The 23535-nt window shown below is 44.0% G+C and overlaps 1 protein-coding gene across 3 annotated transcripts in view; it reads right to left on the reverse strand.

The window, feature by feature from the left end:
• The window catches only part of RAD51B (RAD51 paralog B), a 688762-nt gene that overhangs the window by 105413 nt on the left and 559814 nt on the right, over nt 1-23535 (reverse strand). The window lies entirely within an intron of this gene.

Below are 23535 nucleotides of genomic sequence, written 5' to 3' on the forward strand. Positions count from 1 at the left end.
GGGACAGCATGGGGGATGGGTCCAAAGGAATCCTATTGTTCTGAGCTTGGATTTATTCAGTGACCTGGAGCAGTTCTCTGAGCCATCTTCCCCTTTAAAAATCAGGATCAAGAGACAGGACCAATTAAGGCGAGCCCTATTAAAAGACGTTAAAAAACAACAACTATATTTAAAGGTCCAGATCAGTAAAGAACAACTTTTACGGAGTATTTGTGTAACGTTTACTATGCTCTTTGGGGTTTCTAGATAGAAGGGGTTAGACAAGGTTAACGATGAAGCAGAGCAGGGCTACAGATACTAACAGGCTGCCAGCTGTTTCTGAAATGAAATTATTGATTGCTACTTCTCTAGCTTAGATCAAAGTTGTTTGTTTTAAATAACTGAAACAAAAAATGCTTAAATTTTTTTTGAGTTTAAGGAATGCAACATTTCATTCATGTTAATGTCATCATCCTCTTGCCTACATTTCTGTATATCCCTATCATGGAACACTATGCTGCTATGAAAAAAGATTAGTACCTATATTTACATGGAAAATTATCCATGACGTATGAATGATATTGTGAGCACAACATATTTCAATATATAATAGAAAAAGCCTAGAAGATTATATACCTCTGAAAGATTTTCCCTCCTACTCTGTATTATTCCATATTTCTTGCTTTTTTTTTTTTCACAACAAGCACGCATTACTTTTATGTTTTCCCTTTCAGAATAAATAAGCAAAAACATACTCTTCCTCATACAGGTAGGGAAAGTCAAGTTAAAGAGAGAGGGAGCATTCTGCCATACTTAGTCAGCGATCTAGCCAGGATATACAATTTGTTATTGCCAGAAATTTCCTGTCGAGCGGGCATAGACTCCAGCTGAATGCCACTGCAAGTAGATCATGCCAGAATGAAAATACAGGACCTAAAAAGGGAAGACACTTTGCAATTATATAAAACCATATTTAAAATAAGTGTAAGCAATGGTTGCTTAGATCCGAATGACTTATTTAATGTTACACTAATTCAACAAATATTTACTGAGTACCTCCTATGTCCTAGGTACTGAGCTAGACATTAGGGAAAACAAAGATGAATACGATGAGGTCCCTGCCCGTAAGAAGCTAAATGGGCAGCTTTGAAGTAACCCAGAAAGCCTCGGGAATCCAGAAGATGACACATGCAGAAAAACACTCACTTCCTAGCTCCTTGTCTCAGGGTGAACATCGGTCCAAGGCTTTTGTGGCATAAATCCCTGTACCTCTAGCTTTCCCAGATTAATCAGATCAATCTATAAAAGAGGGGTCCTTGTAGAGCATACGGATCGTATATCTATTTGATTTTAAAGTGAGTTTTCTCTTTCCATCAGAAAAGCAAGACCCCTTGCACAGAAACCAAAAGTCCTCACAATTGAACTATCATGTTTTTAATTTCTTAAAAACCATTCTTGGCTCTCTAGTATCTACTTTTCAAACTCTTTGGCAGGTCCTTCTCAACCTGGGCCAACTCAGTGCCCCAGTCTCACCTCTTACCTCCTCTCCATCTGATCACTCCCAAATTTGGCTCTGCTGATTAAAGATGTCAGGCATGCCTTACCTTGGGCTGTTCTCTCTCCCTGAATGAATTTCATTAGAATGAAATTAGAATGAATTTCATTAGAGCCCAGCTCAAAAGTCCTCCATCATGCTACCCTCAGCCCCTCTCTCCACCTCAGGAGGATTGTTGTTCCTCCCTCCCCTCTACTTTAAGAGGCCTTGATTACAGAATGACTCCCAGGCTTTTATTCAGGCCGATCCAGTTGTTAAGATACTGAAATACTGCCATGCCATGGGGCAAATAGCTGCTGTTCCTAAGGCCCCCAGGGCTCCAGGATTTCACCAGCCCTGGGACCCACCTACATGATCCAGTACTAAGGAGTTACTGCCTGACACAGCAGAGGGGGTGTTCCAGAAGCCCCTTCCCCCATGGTCTGGCATCCATCCTGCCTGGTCCCTTCCTATTCAGGACCAGTCGTACAATGTTTTCACTATCCTCCCACCTATCACACTACATTATGGCCAGTGGTTCCTAGGCTTGCCGATCGAGCTAGATTTTGAACATTATGTTTTATTCGTCCTTGCTTTTTCCAGAGCCTAGTACAATACACAGTAGTTGTGTTCAGTAAAGGCCAGCTTGCTAAATGACCACATTTCCAAGATTATTTCTAATTTCATCTCAGTTACTTATTTGATGCCACTTTTGAACTAGAAAGAATATTTTACAGCCCATCATTAATGATTAAGTGGGACTAAACCAGAAAATGCTGTATTTTTGTCGTGGAAGAAATGACATCAAGTACTTCCATAAAGCTTAATACGTGACAATGAGGCCATGGCTGACTAAAACCTCCAGATGATTTTTTAATTGCTTTTAAGTCATTATTTTATTTCTCACTCTTTATCTGAACTATTTCAAAGAGCCTTATCAATCAGCAAAGCTGAATGTACGTTTCGTGCTTTTTATTCTCTCTACAGTAGTGGATGTGAATAAGGAAAAGGCCAAAAGGAAACCAAAGAGAGGAAGAGCAAATGTAAAAGGAAGAGGAGACACACAGGAATGGAATCATCAGGAAATGAGGAAGGGGGGCCTGATTAATCAGAACTCCTCTCTACCTATGGGAGGATATAAACACCAATTTAATAATAATGATTCTCATTATTAGAGTTTTCTGGCCTCACCTTGGTACCTAACTATGAGCATCTAATGCATGTAATATTCAGTACCCTTTCTGTTGCAAGTCACACAAATGCAACTGAGACTAAACAGAAAAGGAAACCTATTGGCTCACATAACTGGAATGTTCAGGGTAAGTGACCTCAGGCACAGTTGGATCCAGGGCCTCAGACGATGACCTCAGAACTTCCCCTTCTCCCCCCATGAAATCTCTTGGTTTTCTTTCCCCTCTGGGTTGACTTCATTGTCATTCTCAAGTGGGTTCCCTCTGGACAGTGGCAAAGATGGCCACCAAGAGGGCCAGGCTTACATTCTACCAATTTAGCAACTCTGATTGTTCCAGCAAAGTCCTGGGTTGACTCTAAGCTGACTGCTGCAAACCATCTCTACAGAAAGGATACATGATCCCTCCATTGGTCAGACCTCTAGCCAGTAGGTACAACACAGGCTGAAAATTGAAGAGAGGTGGTTCCTTATAAGAAAATCAAGTCTCAGTCCCTTTAGAGTTAGATCTCAGTTGGACTCCCTTTTCTACCGTTTACTAGTTGTTTTCACTTCAGAGAGGTTTTTAAACCTCTCTGAGCCTATTTCTCCAACTGTAAAATCAGGGTAATAATGCCCATTTCATAGTGTTACTGTAAAAACCCACCTCACAGTATATTATAAAGATACTGTTTGTATAGCTCTTATCATGTGCCTATTACAAGAATGGCAGCTGTTAATGTTATCCTCGGCATTCCCTGGGGTAGCTATAGAAAGCATAAAGGCTACCCCACAAAGGCTCTTTCCTATAGAAATGAGTAGGAAAGGTGCACAGCAATAACTAGATGCACACCGTGGCATAGAGCCTCACTTTTCAGCCCCTCTGGAGTCCCTCGGCTTGATCTTGGCACTTGAACAGAAACCCCACCTCCAATTTTTTAAACTCTTCTCAGCCCAACACCACATTTGTTTTCCCTTTACTGTTCAAGTTCAGTAGAATGGGTAATCCCACCTGTTCACCAAATTAACCACTTTCTATATACCTGCTCAGGACTTTGGAAACGTCCTAATTCTAAGTTTCTCAATATAAGAATGATATAACTTGAGAATGGCCAATGCCTACTTGCAATTTAAGGTGAGTCAGCAATGAAGAATGCTAACTATACTAATTCCAATAATTTTATTATCTCTGGCCCAGTGATAAAAACTGAGCAGATAGGGATTCAGGAAAGCTGTTCAATTTTAAGATATAGCTGCAGAGTTGTACCTTAACTTAGCGAATAATGATTAAGAACAGCAACAACCAGCAATGACTTACCCTCTTTGTGCCTTAATTCCTTCATCTGTAGGATGGGGATAATAGCACATACCTTACAAAGATGTGATGACTGAATGGATAATTACATGTACCATGGTAAGCGGTTAAGCACTTAATAAATGTTAGCTGTTGTTGTTAAGCACAACTACACTGGAAACCAATAAATTGGTGATCTTACTGGTCCTTTGACAACTAAGAGATCTCATTTTGGAAGAAAGAAAGTTTAAGAGCTGTGGCCAAGCTTACAGGTTTAGAGCTGTGTGAAGCTGGGAAGAGAATTCAGTGGTCTCTTCCCCTAATTCGTCCCTTGGTTGTAAGCCTTGTGGGCCAGCTCTTTAGCCTTGAAAGCAGAGTGTGAATGTGGGAAGACATCCTGTAGTTCTAGTTTGCTGTTGGCTTTGGGCTCCGTAATGAGGGTATCTGTCTACCCCCGAACTTCATAAACAGAGACTTGAGGGGAAAAATTTGCCAAAGTTCAGTTGCATATCAAAGAAAGCCACAGAGCCGGAGAGCTTGCTACGGACCCACACAGCCGCTTTGTCTACTGCCAAGCCATGGCCCTAATGCACGGATACGCCTGTAAGCCAACAGCCAAAGCCACAAAGTTCCACCAGTTCATTTAGCCTTGGCATTTCAACATGCTGAGGGATCTGTTATTTGGGTTGTTGTCTCATTGTTAAGGGGTAAAAACAGAAACATCCTTGTCATCGGAAAACTGGTTTACTAAAATCACTACCAATACCCCAACCCCACCCCAAACCCTACCGTGAGAATAGCTCCACTGCCCTGTATGAGGAAATGGAGCAAACGCCAGCTTTTCCCCATGGGTGAACCCTGATCTCTTTGTGGCCATCCTTTCCCACGGGCTGACTTGGATGGGCCAGTTCCTGCATCCCAGGGTAGGGGCAGCCCTGAAGCCAATGCCACCAATTTTGAATCTTGGCATGGGGTCTACTTCTGTCTCAATCCCTGCCCCTCTAAAATGAAGCACTCATGATGGCTTAGTTTCTATTCTAATAGCCCTTCAAATCTTCCCTAACATCTTTCCCCCCTAAAATGTAAAAACAAAAGGATTCACAACTCCCTCCATCACCGGGATTTGCTCATTTCCTCGAGTGATGCCCCCATATCCAGTGGCTACGACTTTTCTCCCTGGACGCCATGATGTGGTGAGTTCTAGAAATGGCCCCAGGGACTTCCCTGGTGGTCCAGTGGTTAAGACTCCACGCTTCCAGTGCAAGGGGCGCGGGTTCAATCCCTGATCGGGGAACTAGGATCCCACATGCTGCATGGCACGGCCAAGAAAATTAAATTTAAAAAGTCCCCAAGTGGAAAGCTACACAAGAGAATGCTGAAGTTATGAATAGTAGCTTGTCATCCTTGGAGAAGCCTATTTCATTTAAGTCAACAAATACACGTTGGGCATCTTCTCTGCACTGTGCTGGGACCTTTAGGAGTGAGCCAGCCCTGCCTTCTAATTTAGCTGAACACCTAACGTGGCAGGGGAGTGCTACCTAAAACCCACGTGCGGTGGGAACCCAAAGAGCCACTTTTTCATGGTGAGTGAGAAGAATGTAAAGAAATGGCATCATCCAGGCCATGCCATAAAGGACAAGTAGGATTTCTTTAAGTGAAGGGCTTTCCAGCATGAACAAAGGAAGTAAGGCTAGAAAGTTCTAGGCAGTACCACACACTGCAAAGCCTCACTGAAAGCATCTAAATTATGAGGAAAGAAAATGTGCCTGGCACTAGTAATACTTCTTATCTTCAAACTCTGTTGGAATGCTCAAAATTCATCTCCCATAGAAGAGCTTTGATTATTTGAAGCATACAGCTGTTTTATTGTGTGTTTTTTTAATTTATGTTTTCAGACAGAAAAATGCAGTCCTTGAGAAGAAGTGACTTACGCAAGGCTGGGCAAAGGTCAGTGTCTTGAACTCTGCAAGTGGCCAGGCTGCAGGCGGATCTCAGAATTCCCATTTTCTGCCATCACCATCAGACCACACTGCCACCTAATAAAACCAACCCCATGTCTTGGTTTTGAACATTTGAAAATGGAAAGAAATGTGACAGGTCAAAATCTCAGATTCCCTTGGCTTTCTGATTACTTGCAAATCCACATAAGGCTCACATATCACTCTCTTCTCATTTTGTCAGCATCTGAATTTGTTTGGTTGTCGTGTGAGTGATGAAACCTTAAAAGCTATGTTGATGTGTGCAGCATGTGGAAAACCACTCCTAGGTTCTCTCTGCACTGGAAAGGCTAGAGGTACATGGACACATTCTTATACACCCAGACAGACCAATCCATCCACTTGTGCACACACTCAACATCACTAGACACTCATTTAAATAACACAGTGTACTGTGTGCTGACTTGATGGGAAGCCACAGGCTAAGTTCTCAGACACTGGCCAAAAAGAGATGGGATCCAACCCATCCCTAGACCACAGGAAAAATACTTTCAACCACAGAGCTGGCTGCAAAATATTCTTTTTGTAGGAAACAAAATGTTTCCAGCCCTGGGATTTTTTTTTTTTTAGGTCCTTTCACTGTTACTGAGTAGGAGAGGCGAATGCTTAAGCAAGAGGCCAAGTAAACATCTAAGGAAACCAAAACCAGGCTCCTTTGCTGGGAGAGTGGAACACAGGGTGAATGAGCAGCACACTGGACAAGCCCCAGGCCTTTCGAAGCCATGGGGGCACAGCAACCCCGGCAATTATTCACGTGTTTATGACTCCGGTTTAATCCCACTCCACTGTGGCTCCACTTCTTAGCTAAGTAGACTTGGACAAGCTACTTCCCTTTTCCAAGCCTCTGTTCCTTAAGTGTCAAGTGTGAATATTGACAGTGCCAATATCATAGGTTACTGTAAAGAAAAAAAATGAAGCATATGTAAAAGTTGCACAATGCCCAGCACATAGTAGGGACTCAAGAAATAGGATTTGTTAAGATTGGTTCAGGAACTCTCACAAGTCACTAAAGAACTACCACCATGGGGCTTCCCTGGTGGTGCAGTGGTTGGGAATCTGCCTGCCAATGCAGGGGACACAGGTTCTAGCCCTGGGTGGGGAAGATCCCGCATGCCGCAGAGCAACTAAGCCTGTGCACGCTACAGCTACTGAGCCTGTGCTCTAGAGCTGGCGAGCCACAACTACTGAAGCCCACACACCTAGAGCCCGTGCTCCGCAACAAGAGAAGCCACCGCAATGAGAAGCCTGCTCAACGCAACAAAGAGTAGCCCCCGCTCGCTGTAACTAGAGAAAGCCCGCACACAGCAACGAAGACCCAACACAGCCAAATATAAATTAATTTAAAAAAAAAAAAAAAAAGAACTACTGCCATGGACTGTTAGAACCCAAGGATTCCTTAGAGATTAATACTCCAGCCCGACATTTTATAAATAAGAAAATGGTCCTAGAGAGATGTAAAGGTGTGACCAAATCATCCAGTCAGGGGTAAGCCCCAAGCTAAGACCCTGCAGACTGGATGCAAAGGATAAAGAGAGTTAAAGTCAGTCATATGGACACCATGTGCTGTCAGCTGGCAGTGGATCTTAGATCCTAGTGTCCCTAAGAATCACCTGAGCAATGTATAAAAATGCGGATATCTAGGCCCCCCCAGTGCTGCTGATTTAGTCTGGGAGGGCCCAGGAATCTGAATTTTAACAAGCTCTGCTGGTGGATTCCAAGAGGTATTCCTCTGACCACTGGTCAAGAAACATTACAAGAGGAAGTCATCAGCCAAATAAATAACTGAGCAGAGTGCTAGGGTTGTATCCCATGGTTTAGCACAAACAAACAATGTGGCAAGCCCTACCATAAATAATGAAGAATACTCTCATTGTACAAAATAGTAAACGAGGTACAGCATGGCATTGCTTCATCTTCTAGATCCATTTCACAGAAGAGGAACCTATGACTCAGAGTCATTTGCCCAAGATCACATATCTAATTAGAGACAAAGAGAGAACTTCATTCTAAAATACCATTATCTTTTTACACAATGGAGAGTCTTTTTTCTAGGTACCTAGAGGTGAAGACAGTGGGCTTATGTATGTGTGTTATAGGCGAGGATCCATGAATTAATTTTAATCACCGAGAGAACAAAAAATCATCCTAGCTTTTTGATGCGTTCAAATGGGAAAGTTCTCCCATATTATTTCTGGGGCTATTATTCGTTCCATCAGCTCCCTTGTAGGCTAAAAGAAGAAACTTGGTTAGAAGGAAGAAGTAGCAATACCATACAATGCTGGACATTTCAGAGACACCAGAAGCTCTATTCATATTAGTGCACACCACCTGCTTCCTCTTCATTAAAATTCTGCTCTTCTAATAGAAAACATATACCTGACCCCAAGGTCTATAAAGTTCTGTGCATCATCAAATTAACCACACAAGTATCCTAGTTATTGGTTACTGTGTTAAAGAATTTGGGAACTTCCTGGACACAGCTCAGATGAATCAATATGGGGTTGGATTCAGAGTCATTCGAAAGGATGGCGTTTCAGCTATTCCCTGTAGCGACAGAGCACATAAGAGCCTCTTAGCTATTTCTGGGGGCTCGCCGCCACAGACTAGAAAAGATTACTCTCTACTTCTTGGTCCAGTATTGAAGGATCTGAGAAGGTACACAGGTATAGATCTTCCACTTCTACTTCTCTTTGATGAATGCTTTAAGACAACAATAATCCCCCAACAGAGCCCCTTCTGAAAGTTGCTAAGAAACTGGGCACAACACAGCACAGTGAAAGCCATGACCTGTTCGCAGAAAATCAGTAATATATCCTGCAGATGGATGAGGCCCATCCTCATGAGAATCCCAGAGTGCTCCAATTCATTACGTTGGTAACAGTGGCCTTAGAAGAGATTTATTATGATTTAGATCAATCTCATAGCCATTATTGTTGGCCTTAGAAGGGGATTATAGAATTCTCCTTATAGAATCAGAGGTGGAATCTGAATTAGAATCCAAATACGTAGCTAACCACTTAACCATCCCGTCCCTCCTGGAGAGAATTCCGACCTTCAGAGCTACTCCTCTGCTCTGCGACATCAGTGCATTCAGAGAATGCCAACTCCTCTTCCACGACGCGAACCCATTCAAGGAAGGAGCCTGCCATGCTTTCAACAAGGGAGGGGCAGGGTCTGGATACATGTATACAGGCCCTGAAACATTTCAACACACCTCTTTTAGAGGAGCTTCTGTTGGTTCAAACCACCAACCCCCACGAGGCATTATTTCCAGCCACTAAAATGCTTCCTGAGCTTAGACACATCTGGAAAGTTTTGGAAAATCCCACAGGAAGGAGACTGGGCCAAGAGAGCTCCTTTTGTCTTGCCATTCAGGAATCACTGCACAAAATGTTTGCCCTCCAAGACAGCCCAGTCCAGGAACCCAACTCTCAGGACTGAAGAGTCATGGTAGACAAAGGAGTCCTTTGGGGAACAGAACCAATGGAGAATGTTTGGGGTCTTTTACTAACCATGTGCCAACCAGAGAGCTCATGCAGACCATGTCAATCAAGGTCCCTCAGAAAAATGGGACGCACCCCAGGTGGTTTAAGAGAGAGAAGTTAATGTTGGGAACTAGTTACAAATGTGTTGGAAGAGCTGAAAAGAAAATAGGGGACAGTGAGGCAACCTAGAGACTAGCAATAGTAAGAAGCCACCACCATCCCCAGGGCTGGAGGAACAAGGAAGAGGTGCTGTTACTAGGGCCCAGAGAATGGAGCTGCCCAACTCCAGCTCTTTGTGGAGCTGGGTCCACAAAGGGATCACGGAGAAGGAATTGGTGTCATTGCCTGAGATAGCACTGGAAGCAAAGAGAGGGAGGTAGAAAGACATGGCTTCTCCCATACCTCTGCCCTACATCCTCCCTCCAGTGCCCCAGACTAAGCAGAATCAATGGAAAGGGAACCTGGGGAAGGCAGATCACACTGTCAGCTCCCTGTGGTACCAAGTAGAGCAGGGGAAAGGCAGGGAGTGGACCGAGAGCAAAGAAGCAACTGACTGGCATGACCCACTAAGGCAGGGATTCCTGATTCCCAATTTGCAGATGGGAATCTTTAAAACACAACACCTTGAAGCCTAAACTGGTAAATCTCCAAATTTGTTACTGATTCCACACCCCTGGACTTGAAGTTTGCCAGAATTCCCTGGAGGGGGAGTTACAGCCATCCACAGGCCCTCTCCTCCCTGAGCTCAGGGGCTTGACTGCAAGTCGTTTCCCCTCACATTCCCCAGCACATGTTTCCAAACTTCATTTCCCATACATTCTGAGGGCCACCATCTCTTTACAGAAGCCAGGGTTCTAAAAGAAGGAAGCAGCACTTGAGGGTGGGGAAGAAGGGAATGGTGGGCTGGAAGCAATGGTGGGGGGTCAGTGCGGGGGAGAGAACCTCGGGACTCAAGATTCTGCACAAGAAGTCCCTTCTGGTCTCCAGGCTAATTCCTGATGGCAGCCATTGAGGTCTGGTGGAAGAGTGGAAGTTGCCACACTGTCACATAAGCAGGGAATGGTGTGTGTGCCGAGCAAGGCCAGCTCTTGTCTCCCCGCCCCCAGGCCTGCTCATCCTCCTGGACTAGCCCAGTCAATGAGCGATAACCTCATCTACTCACTTACTTACATCAGAAACAACCCCTCCTTCCAGATCCAATCTCTGCGCTTAAATGCTGTTGATCCTGCCTCCTTACCATCTCGTCTCTTTTCCTTCTTCTCCATCTCAATGGCCACTCTTTCCATTCAGGCCCTCATTTCTTTGCATCTTATTTCAAGTCCCTCCAAACCTGTATGGCAAACCCCTGCCCAAGAGGGCCCTGTAAAGTACAAATCCGATGTCATGGCCCTGCTGGAAGTCTCTCAGTGGGGCTTCTGAGAGCCTTTGGGATCAAGTCTGATTTGCCCTCCCTTTCCTTGCTTTGTCTTTGTACACAGGCCCCATTTCCCCACCCCCACCCGTCGCAGAGACACCCACCTACCCTCCCCAGTAGCAATAAAGAAGGACCATTTGCAGTTCTCACCTCGGGCCTTTGTTCATACAGCTTCCTCAGCCTCCTTCCCCATCCACCTGGCAAGTACTGATACGCCTTTCAAGTCTTATCGGTATCTCAAACATTACACCTTCCTCTGAATCCTTCTCTGACTACACCTTCCCTGGTGAGGATTCTGGCCACCCCAGTACTGATGCCCACACTCTCTTCTGTTGAAGTTCCCTCAGCTCCTTCTCGAATGTATTTATGTCTGTCGCCCTCTACTAGGTGTTTTCCCTCTGCTGCATGGTTCTTCAGGGCAGGAAATCGGGCTTTATTTGACTTCATATTCCCAGCATTTGGCACATATATCTACCCAGGAAAGATCTGAAGGTAGTAAAGGAAGGAGGAGGGAGAGAAGGATGGAAGGAAAAGGGAGTGTCAAATACTAACTAGTCTAGTCTAGATAAAAATAGAAGAGTTATAAGAGGATCCACGTCTATGGTTAGAGCACACACAAAGGACTCTTATTACAGTTACAGGCTCTAGAAGATTTATTGCTAAAGATTTTAAGCTGTAATGTATACCATTTCTTAACTGAGGAAAAATATTAGATTTCTAGGAGAGAAAAAAGTGACCAAGACTTCACAGATGCTATGGCCGGCGCTCAGCCAACTTGTCTCAGTGGGTTTTCTTTGAAAATACCTGGCCTTTGGACAACCACAACATGTAATGAGACCCCCTATGCACAGGGGTCCTAGAGACAAATGAAGCCTTTGGTAGAGATGTCTGCTGTTTAATAGGTTAGAGGCTGGCTCTTGGGCAGGACTAGCCTTTTGCAGGCAATGGGATCAAATGCTGACACGCTTTCAGCAGAGGCAGTCACAGGGATCTCGGAGCAAGGTCTAATGGGAAAAGGGGGAAAGAGGGGTAAAAAAAGGTAAGGTTAGTTCCAGAATGGAGCCCCAAGTGGAAAATGGAGGTCAGTCACTAAGAAGAGCTTAACATTCCATTTAAAAAAAAAAAAAAAAAGGTTCTGATGAACCTAGGGGCAGGACAAGAATAAAGATGCAGACATAGAGAATGGACTTGAGGACACGGGGAGGGGGAAGGGTAAGCTGGGACAAAGTGAGAGAGTAGCATGGACATATATACACTACCGAATGTAAAATAGATAGCTAGTGGGAAGCAGCTGCATAGCACAGGGAGATTAGCTTGGTGCTTTGTGACCACCTAGAGGGGTGGGATAGGGAGATGCAAGAGGGAGGGGATATGGGGATATATGTGTACATGTGGCTGATTCACTTTGTTGTGCAGCGGAGACTGGCACAGCATTGTGGGGTAATTATACTCCAATACAGATGTTAAAAAAAAAAAAAAAGAAGAGCCTAACATTCCAATGCATGACCAGTACAGGACTCTATGTCTGCAGAGAATACTGTCTAAATAGCTACAAACAAGAGAGAACAGCGTGGTATGAGCACAGCTGTCAAAGGGGTGAGGCCACATTGGATCTATTGAACTTGTATTTTAAGGAGGCACCTGTAAGAGAACACAGAACGGCCAAGCCTTCCCATTTCACTAGACAGTGACTGAATCTTCCTCAGGGTCCTGGGATAAAACTTCCAGAGAAGAACTGACAACTCAGGAAGGATTTAAAAGGTAAACCATGGCACTGACTACTCTGTGGGGAAAGTGAGTTTGCAAGGAAAGCGCACAGAGGCAGGTATGGCTTATATGTCATTCTGCATCGTCCATGAGGGAAGGGATGTCTCCCCACCACCGTACCTCCTAGCCTGCAGGTTCTCACTGGAGGAGACCATGAACAGGTAGGCACAGATCTGTCCCCACTGTGGGCAAGAATCCACAGAGACTATCTCTTCCTGCTTTGACGATACACGGCAGAACACTGAAGCCAAGCCGGAACGTGGAGAGGACTCTGGCTGGAAAGGCCGGAACTCGGAAGTTGAGAGAGCAAGGGCCAGGATGCCCCCTGAATGGATGGCGAGATCCAGAGGACCATGTCCCATGGAGCTCATTCTTCCTCAAGGGTGTTCCGTTGCCACCCAGAGCCACATTGTCATAGGAAATAACTAATGATTATTTAACAGAGATAGACAAAGCTCTCTTAAGACAATGACTCATTTCACTCTTTGAAGGGAGCATTCTACCTGATACAACCATTGAAGGTGGCCACAGCCCAGTGGCTGAATGGAGAAATGTTCAGCAATTAATTCCAAGCAGTGTGTGTGAATCATCTTACATTAACATGGGGCTCAGGACAGGATAATGGTTAAGAACAGAAGCATGTAGGGAAAAGAGTGTATATGTATGGGGGGACCCCCTTAGAAGCTATGTGATTCAGAGCAGTTTTTAAAAGCTCTGTAAACCTCAAGATGCTCATCTCTAAAGTGTACCTAGTAACACATCTCTCACAGGGTAGTTGTGAGGCTTGAACAAGAAAATGCCCACCAAGCATTTAGCACAGCAACTGGCACAAAGGAAACTCTCAATAAATGGTCGGGTAGACCGAGCAAAGCAACCAGAAAGCCAGGGCTGTGGAGACTTCGGGTGATCTGTGCTCAATCCCTTCCAGATACACCAGATGCTTCAATTTTAACTTTTAGAGGTTTTTATTGATGTGCCTCTTTCTGGAAGCCTGACACTCAGAGAATTTTGTTACTTCGAGTCATGGATCATAATCCCTGCTCAGCCTCTCATTGCCAAGTCTGAGTGGAGGATTCAGCAAGCAGGCAGTGGGCAGGGCCACTGTAGCTTGGCTCTGCAAAGGTGTTCTCAAAATCACAGTCCCTTTGGTAACAATAAAACAAGGGTCCAAGACTCAAGCACACATGTTCTTTGTCCTAGATGCCAGAACTCTTAAGCACTGCCAAGCCAAGAAGTGAAATTTTCAGAAAGAGACCCTCTGTGGAAAAATCTCTGCTTCAGGCGTTTGAACTCTAAGGCAGTTGCCAGGAGCCACTGACCGACTTAAAAATCCAGGGAAGGTGACTGGAGGGTGGGTGTGCAGAGAGGAGCAACAGGCTAAGAGGAAGGTTGAGGGAAGGAAGGAATCAGCAGGTCAACTGTACGGTAACTGAAAATCCCAGATTACCTAGATCAGCAGACATCAGGAAAGCTCAATGAGTTATATTGCAGCTGACAACCAATCATGCATCAGATAACGTTTAGCATATCATAAAATGTTATGGTAACACAACTGGACTTACATACATTCAAACCAAATGCTACAGACATATCTGATTCATTTTCCCTCACACCTCCATCATGTAAATCCTTTGCTTTCCATGCCCCTACACCTAATTTCATAAGCCATTAAGATTTTGCAAGGGCCTGAACCCCACCCCGTGCACTGTTCCAATTAGGCTGAAATGCAAACCAGTACTGTCCCACGCTGCGACCCTCACAGCCACAGCTGACCCCTGGGAGAGAAGCAGAGGTCACAGGCCCAGGCTGTGCACCACCGCAGGCAGGCATACTCCCCCATCCATAGCAACCAGACAACAAGTTCTCCAAGGTGGACCTTGCTTAGGCCACACATGTGACAAGCTGTGCTTTTCAAATCATATACACAGACAGGGCAGGCAGCATTCAGTCACATGCCAGTAGTCACAAGTCAAATAAACAGCAAGAAGCAGCCCATCCTCTCCTTCCTAGTGTCCCTGCCCCAGAGTGAGAAGTGCTGCTCTAATATGTAATTCAGCAAGCTTTGGAGGTAAGCTAAATGACATTCGCGATCCAGTCATCCTCACGGAAAAGTCAGAGAGAAAAATAATAAGGACTATCCGTTGTAAGCCAAAAGAATCATCACTAAGTCGAGGCTTCGTTTTCTAGCATCTCACTTTATTCCTAAATTAAAAATAAATCCCTGCATCTCAGAGAACATGGCATGGCCAAAAACAAAAACAAAAACACTTAAGCTCCGGAGTTACACAAACTTGGTTTCAAATCTCAATACTACTACCGGATACACATCATTTATCCCCTTAGCTCGGTTTTTCTGTTGATAAAAAGGTAGATGATGAGATCTATGCTAAAGGGCTGTCGCGGGGGTTCATGGAAAAATGTACATGGAGTTATCAAATATGCCACCCACAAAGGTAGGTACTCAGTAAAGGCTAATAACCCCCTTCTGTTCCTGAAGATTAAAGAGGCTTTAAATTAGTGTTGCCTGGAGCACCAGAACAGAGAAAGGATGTTCTTCAATACCAAACAGTGGGACTCCAAGATGGTAGAAAATGGGTCCCCCCAGGGCCTACCTCCTGCCTCCTTTCCTCTCTCTGTCCCACTCTTGACTTTTCAAACTAAAGATGCAAAGACTAAAAAATATAACTACAAAGCTTCTCCCATGCTAAGAAGACCAGACACACGAAAGACCAGAGAACTCCAGTTCTCTCAAACCATTGCACACCTTTAGCCTACAAAGATAGGCAACAGGAAGCTCAAGATTTTAAGGGTTACCCTCCCTGAGCACAAACGACAGTTGCAGGAGAGGGGCAATGAGAGAAGCCAGACTTGTTTGCAGGATTGTCTGTAAGTCATTCCACTGGGAAGTCCATGCTCACGGTGAAGTTCAACTTGGAAAAAGTCACTTATTCACATGTCTGGGCCCAAGAATTTAAAATGCTGACTTTTATCTGGTAATTCATTGCAATGTGGGGTGGGATGGTGCCTTTCAAAAATATTTGTCTGCAGAGTTCTATAGGACCTTTTCATGAACCACTGAAAGTCAGAGGAAATATAAATATCACATTGCCTGCAAACCTAGTAATTTGACTGGGTTGAGGACTTTTTTGCCCAGAGTTTTCCTACTAAAAGTCAGCAAAGTGAAAATAGCAACAGATTAGAAGTTGGGAGAATTTAATTCCAGTTCCATTTCTACTGCGTAGTAGTTGTGTGACCCTGAATAAGTCACCCCTAATTGCTCACCCCCCTGTGAAGGGACTAGAAAAGAATGTGGGTCTGAGGACCACCCGTGTGAGAACCACTGGAAGTGCTTACCCTCCCTGAGTGGTCACTGGGGGTGGGGCCTGGGAATCTTCATTGTTAACAAACACCTGGGATTCTTAAATTCACTGTAGTTGACAATCACTGGCTAAGATGATCCCTAGAGGGCATCTCACGCGGGACACTGTCATATTCTAAATGCTTTCGTTCTAGTGAAAGTGCTGGTTCATTTGTAAATCAGTTTGTAGTTTATGTAGATATTGAATCTTTCTCTCGCCTTTGCTTTTCCTAACCAAAGATGTTGCCTCGTTTCCTTCTCACTCATAGCTAACCAACCAAGGCTAAAATACAACATCCTGTCCAAACTTCATTTTCAAATGAGCCAAATAAATGTCAGCATCCTTGATTTCCAGGTCACTGCCTTGTCCAAGAGATCTTGTAGCTGTTTCCTATGTTGTTCCTATGTTTCCTTTGTCCCTAGCCTGACAATGAGGTCTTCAGTTTGGCTCCAAAGCCCTGCGTCTCTTCTACTTACTACAACGGCTGAGATTTCCCTAGAAATCTCTCGTTCATCTATTTGCCCTGGTTTACTTAGCAAGTTAGAACTGAGAGGGTCACTGAATAAGGAGATTTGGTACCAGACAGTGTGTAAAAATAAAACTAGTCAGAGCTGGAGGAGAATGACGGAGGTGACAAAATACCTGTGAAATGAGTGGCTCATCACAGGGGAAGTCACCTAAACATTCAGTGACTGGACCGCCCATCCAGCCCCTGGCAGTCAGAGACTGTGATCCTCAAAGAGAGAAATGAGGACATGTACTAAGTCTTCCATAAAAACAAATGTATTCAAGTTACAGCAGTATTCTTATTCACAGACACATCCTTTCTACTTTTTGGTGTTAAATTACCTTTTCCTTTTTGAAATGGTGGTAACAATTAATTTTGCAACTCTAATTGATTAAAAAATAAAAGACATTTAAAACTCTATGGTGGTTCCCCAACCCTTGCTTTGGTTTGATTTTTATTTTTTATTGACCTCACGTGGCTCAAAATCTCCTAGGAACATGGGCTCTCTCTCTCAGTAGAGGTACATGGTCTATCACAGCCAAAACATCTGAAAGGGGCTCCCCCATCAGAAGCATGGGGGCAGTTGTACCCCTGCATTTTTAACTGTCAATTTCCAATGGAACCTCTTCAAGGGTAAGTTTTCTCTTCTTGACCCCATTTAGAAGTAGTGATTTTTGGAGCACACTGACTTTTTTCAAAGGGAGCCCCATGGAGTTTGGGTTTTTTGTTTTTTGTTTTTGTGAGTGGTGGGAAAGATATTGATATTTTTATTTCGAACGTGGAGATAGAAACAGGAAGTGTGCACTTAGGTACGTGAGTTACCCTTTCTCCGTCAGAGCCTGTCTTTCTGCTCTGAGTCTTAGTTCACTGTATTCATTTGCTGTTATTACATACTTTCAGGTGGAATTTCCTTACATTTTAATACACTTACCTGGTGACCTGAAAAAAGAATCCCTTTAGAAGTCCCCCTTCTGGGTTCCCCTTTTATACATTCTCCCCGTCTCTCAATACCTGTTAGAGCACTTCTGATAGAAGAGTGTAGGCAGCAGGTTAGATTTCTCACTTGAGCAGCTCCGAAAAGGGAGGGAACATTTATACCCAAGGCAATGTACTTGTCTGGGATTCTCTGTTCCCTTTGCTATTTCTGCAGATATTTATGCTTAAAAAGAAATTTCTCCCACCCTGGCAGCACAGCCAAACTTCTCCTCTGGTTGGATCAAGTCACCATGAAAAAAAATGTCTCTTTGCCTAAGACAAGCAGATGAGCTGGGGCAGAAGACAAGGGAACAAACATGATGAATGCCCTGGAACCACTTTACAAAGGTAGAGGGGTACATAAAACTATGACTTGTATCAGGTAAAAACATCATCTCCAAGGTCTGTCTTTGTTTCGGTGAACGTGGATATATGTTTGACATTCCTGTCCCAGAGCTGCCCTTCAGCTTATCTGGGAGAAAAGATTTATCATCTTTTCTTTAGTTATTCAGTCCTTCATTAAGCCTTTCCAACCACAGAGAGGAGAACGTAAGACCTGTGGAAGATAGCAGCAAAGATTTCTTATCCTTCCCTTTGGCCAAAGTCCCCAGGCTGTGTTCCCTGAAAGCAGCGGCAGAACCCCTCCCTCGCTCTGCCTCGGTCTGTGTTTAGGTCTCTGGCTTGCTTACACAAAGGAATTCCAACTAGGATTTCAAGGGAAGCCTGGTTCCTACTCTCCCACAGCTCCCAGCAGGCTGGTTCTACCAAAAGATATTCCTATATTCAATATTCTTACAGTATTTCTATAGAAGTATCTGCTTGAATTACAAGGTTTGCTGCTAACCTTTTAAAATGACAATTACTAATACTTTAAAGGAACTCTGACACTGCAAAACTCAAATCCTATGGGGAAGAGTGATTTAAATAAGCAGTATGTCCTTCTGCCTTAAGACTGGGTTCACGTATGATGCAAGGAGTTTGCTTCTGCTTTCTTTTTCATTTTCAAAAGACATGCATTGAATGTGTAAGTGTCAAGCATTTGCCTTGCCTCTGAGGCTACACAGCTAAGATTCAGTCACAGCCTTCAAGGGGCTCACAATTCAGGTTTCACAAATGCAAGACTAGAGACAGGTACTAGATTTAACCGTGGGCAAGACTGAAGGAAGAGGGGCTGATTAGGGCTGCAGTATTACAGACTCAAACACCATCACAATAGTCACAGTGATGGTATTTGAGTCTTTTAATACACAAAACGGACACTGAGCAAAGAATTACATCACCAGAAAGGAAACACTATATACTTCCAAGATGCAAAACAACCTGGGGGCATCCCTGGTGGCGCAGTGGTTGAGAGTCCGCCTGCCGATGCAGGGGACACGGGTTCGTGCCCCGGTCCGGGAAGATCCCACATGCCACGGAGCGGCTGGGCCCATGAGCCATGGCCGCTGAGCCTGCGCATCCGGAGCCTGTGCTCCGCAACGGGAGAGACCACAACAGTGAGAGGCCTGCGTGCCGCAAAAAAAAAAAAAACAAAAAAAACCTGGGACTTCGAGAAAAGCCTGAGAATTCAAGTAAGAATCAAGAGTTTGAGTAACAGCGTTGGTCTTGTCAACAATTTATTGGGTACTTTAGGCTCTTCCCTCCAGTGTTCTGTAATTTCAAGGTACCTTCTAAGTAGAAGATGAAAATATTATTATAAAGTCCATTTAAATAAACCTCCTATACGAAAAAGTCACCTCTTTCCAATTTGTTGAAATAAGAGAGTCATAATATTTATTTCATCAAGGGGGTGTGAAGCTTAGTTGGGATTAATTTACTTCTTTACTCCTTCCAGGGCACTTAAAAATTTATATAATCCCATATGTGGTTTGTACAAACAGACTTCATGAGGATCTGATGAGAAATAGTATGAATATTTCATCAAGTTTTTTTCATCATTCTTTCAAGTATAGCCACCCTCATTCTAACTTTTCCAGTCCCTGGTTACAAGGCACCTGGTTACTGTGAGAGCTGCCCAAGGGAGTCCTCAGCCAATCCACTCTGCGTGCTGCTGCCTCATTCATCCCCACAGAACCTTCCCTTGCTGTAGCACCCATCCCCTCCTCTACGCTCACTGGATGCTTGACGCTGGTACAGCATGTACTCTTCACATGTTTATCTGTTTCCCCAGGTACACAGTGAACAACTACAGGACATCAACTTATACTTTGAATCTCTAGCATCTTACATAGTAAATGGCAGAGAAGAGCTGATTAAATAAACGTTCGTCAAATGAATGCATACACAAACCCTCTGCTCTTGTTAGGAGGCAAACCCCAGCCTGTGTCTTCTGAACATGCGACTTGCCCTTCTGTTGCTCTTCTTCTGCCGTTCATCCTCACCCCCACATCTTCCCTGTCCTTTCTCACTCACCTAGTGTGATCTATTTAAGGCAAGAGGTTTTCAACCTTGGCTGCACAGTAGAATCACTGGGGGGAGCTTTATAAACAAAATGAACACTGACGCCTGGCCCCACCAGCAGAGATTTGGATTTACTTGGTTGGGGTGCGGCCCTGGCGTTGGTATTTTGTAAGTGCCCCTGTGGTGAGTGGGAAGTGCAGCCAGGCTTGAGAAACTATGATTTAAAGTGATACTCGGGGCTTCCCTGGTGGCTCAGTGGTTAAGAACCCGCCTGCCAATGCAGGGGACACGGGTTCGAGCCCTGGTCCAGGAAGATCCCACATGCCGCAGAGCAGCTAAGCCCGTGCGCCGCAACTACTGAGCCTGTGCTCTAGAGCCCGCGAGCCACAACTACTGAGCCCGCACGCCACAACTACTGAAGCCCGTGCGCCTAGAGCCCGTGCTCCGCAACAAGAGAAGCCACCGCAATGAGAGGCCCTCACAGTGCAACAAAGAGTAGCCGCCGCTCGTCGCAACTAGAGAAAACCTGTGCACAGCAACGAAGACTCAACGCAGCCACAAATAAATTTATTTTAAATAAGTAAATAAATAAGTGATACTCAAGTCCCACCTTCTCCTGAAAAGATGAATGTGCCTCTGATGAGTTTACCTTCCTCTGGCTTCAACGCAGTTACTGTTTTAAACACTTATTAGATCACAAATCAAACACTGCCTGTGACGGTATCTCACTGTGAGTTTGCTCTTTAACTCACACACTGCATTTTGGTTCATCTCCCGCACCGGACCAGAAGAACCTTGAAGGCAGGAACTGTGCCTTCTACTCCTTTGCATCCCCACGCCATGCACGTGGTGGACCAAAACATACTTTTGATCATTAAAAACAAAAACAAAACCAAAAAACTGAAAACAAAACAAAACCAAACAACCCAGAATCCCTAGTAGAGGCCATTTCAGTTCTACTCTAAGGATATGTCTTTGGTAAGAATAAAAATGCTGCAAAAAGGGTGGGGCAGGATTGAAGCAGAGGAGGGAAAGAGTAAATAAAAGTCAAATGGATAAAAAGCTAAATTAGTCCAAAAGAAAATGTTTCCCAGCTTCTTAAGAGGGTTTTTTTTGCAACCCCGAAGCAGAATAAACAAGAGAATTAACTTGGCTAGTGCCCTGATAAGGAGATTTCTTTCTTGGTTATATAATTTTACGAAGTTTCCAGGGTGTAAAGAAAATAATCACCCAGGGAGGACTCCTTACCTTGGACTATACAATTCAGCTCTTGGGTTAATCGGCTCGAAGATCTGCTCAGCTTGACCTGACCCCCTTCCAGCCCTGTGGCCTCAGACTAAGCCTCACATGCAAAAACCCTGTTGTAGAGCTCAGTGTCGTAGAAAGGGGATAAAACATAATCCTTATTGCATAACCTTGATCTTTTGGTGTAGTGGCCTCCGCCTGTGCATGAAAATAAAAAGCTACCCTGGTATCTTCCCCAAGTGGCCGGTGTTCCATGGGTCTGCCTACCCTAGAATGATCTAGGCAAACTCTCCTACTAAATTGTGTTAAAGGGAAATATTTGGTGCAATTACCTTAAAGGGTAGCTTTAAAGTCTTGTTCTGTGTACATATCCCAGAAAAGATTTATCTTCACATGGCTTCTCTACTTGGTCATGAAGTAAGACCACAGGAAGGGCTCACTGAATCATTAGGTACACCCTCTGCTAAGTCGAGATAAGGTCATCAGATAGGGATGTGTTTTCTATATCAGGGGTCCCAAACCCCTGGGCCACGGACTGGTACTCGTCCGCAGCCTGTTAGGAACCGGGCCGCACAGCAGGAGGAGAGTGGCGGGCGAGCGAGCAAAGCTTCACCTGCCGCTCCCCATCGCCCCCCATCGCCCGCATCACTACCCGACGCATCCTCCACCTCACCCCCAGTCCGTGGAAAGATTGTGTTCCAAGAAACTGGTCCCTGGTGCCAAAAAGGTTGGGGACCGCTGTTATATATCAACGTTTATCCTAGTTGCTGAGCCACAAATTTAACAACTGGTCCCAAAAGGCATGTACATTTCTATACATTAATTCAATGTATGTTCTTTTGCCTGGGGTGGCCATTTTAACACTGGCCATATTTTACTTTAATTTCTAATTATTGGTTGAAATCATGATTCAAAGACATTTAACTCTGCTCTTGATTGATTAGTAATGATAGTAACAAGTTGTCCTTTGTAGATTAACGCTGCTGACCCATCTAATAGGATATGAGTTGATAGACTGTCACTGATCTAGCCATGCTTTGCTCCCTGTTCTTTTTGTGTCTAGTGGTCTGCATTTGACCTTATGAGCCAAGAACCAAGAGCCACCAAAATCCTCCAGTCACCAAAGGTACCCAAAATAATAGCATGTGTCCTACCAGCTACTTCTTGTTGACACTGACAAAATGAAAATGACTGGTTAATTTACTAAAGCAAAAGGAAAAGAAAAATGTGGCTCTTTTTATTTACGAATAAATGCTAACTTCTTTATTTACTAATAAATGCTAACTAGAATTAGTAAAACTAGGATCTGGGAACCTGGAATCCATGGTACCATAGATAATAAACTGAATCATCAAATCAGTGTGTACCATCTAAAATCAAAAACAGAGATAAACTACAAGTTTTCAAGGCGTAGGGTTAAGGATCCGTGAAAATGAATGAATTCACAAGGAATTTTGCTTCCTCAAATTAGAGTTTAGGTAGTAGTGCTTGACAGTCCTTAATGATACCCCTGATAGCTGCAAACAAGTATTTATTTAACATGATTTATAACCTAAGGTACAAACCAAAGGTCATTAGGTTCTACAGGAACAATTTTTTTTTTTTTTTTTTTTTTTTTTTACAGGAACATTTTTGAATGTGTTCCACTGAAAGAGAAGTGATGGATTTAGAACCCAGGACACTTAAATCATCAGGGAAAATGTATCACTGAGGTAATGAGCACGCCAGGGCCTGAAAACTCAAGAATGTTCCCCTAAGTGAAAACAAGCAGCTCTATCTTCTCAGAACATGGCTGACTCAATCATCAAGCTGGAATGTTATTTACACAGTCCCAAGCAAACTAAGAAGAATCCTCTGGTCTGTAACCAAGGGCACTCAGAATGTTATGTCTGCAAAAGCAAAGTTTTTGATGATTCCTGATTCCTTGAAAAAGAGCTAGTTTACCTAATGCAGGTAAATGTTAACAACTGCCTTCCTACCACCTTACCCAGAAAGGACCACCAGCATGATATTTCATGCCTCTTTAATTAATAACTTGGATTTGTTAAATATTTAGCAAGGTGGGCAAGTCTGGCTTCTGAATTCTGCCCCATCTAACAACTCAGAATAATCACCCTGTCTTCTTCTTCCTCCCACTTGCAGGAGGGGTCGTGATGGAACCTGGTCCACACAGCAGGATAAAGTTGAGGTTAGGCATCAGGAAAAATAAACTTCCTAATTACGAAACATTTGACCAAAGGGGTCAGACTGTGGTGTTCCTTTCTTTGGAGTGGGAGGGGAGATCAAGAAAGATGTAGAACGCAACCTTTCCAGATGGAAGGGGGGAATTCTCACCTGAGTCTAGGATAGACAACATAAAGAGACAGCTCTGAGAGTCATTGTCCTTTTGATAAGCTCTGGCATCATTCAG

This window comes from Tursiops truncatus, chromosome 2 (assembly GCF_011762595.2).
Source record: "Tursiops truncatus isolate mTurTru1 chromosome 2, mTurTru1.mat.Y, whole genome shotgun sequence".
NCBI classification, from domain to species: domain Eukaryota; kingdom Metazoa; phylum Chordata; class Mammalia; order Artiodactyla; family Delphinidae; genus Tursiops; species Tursiops truncatus.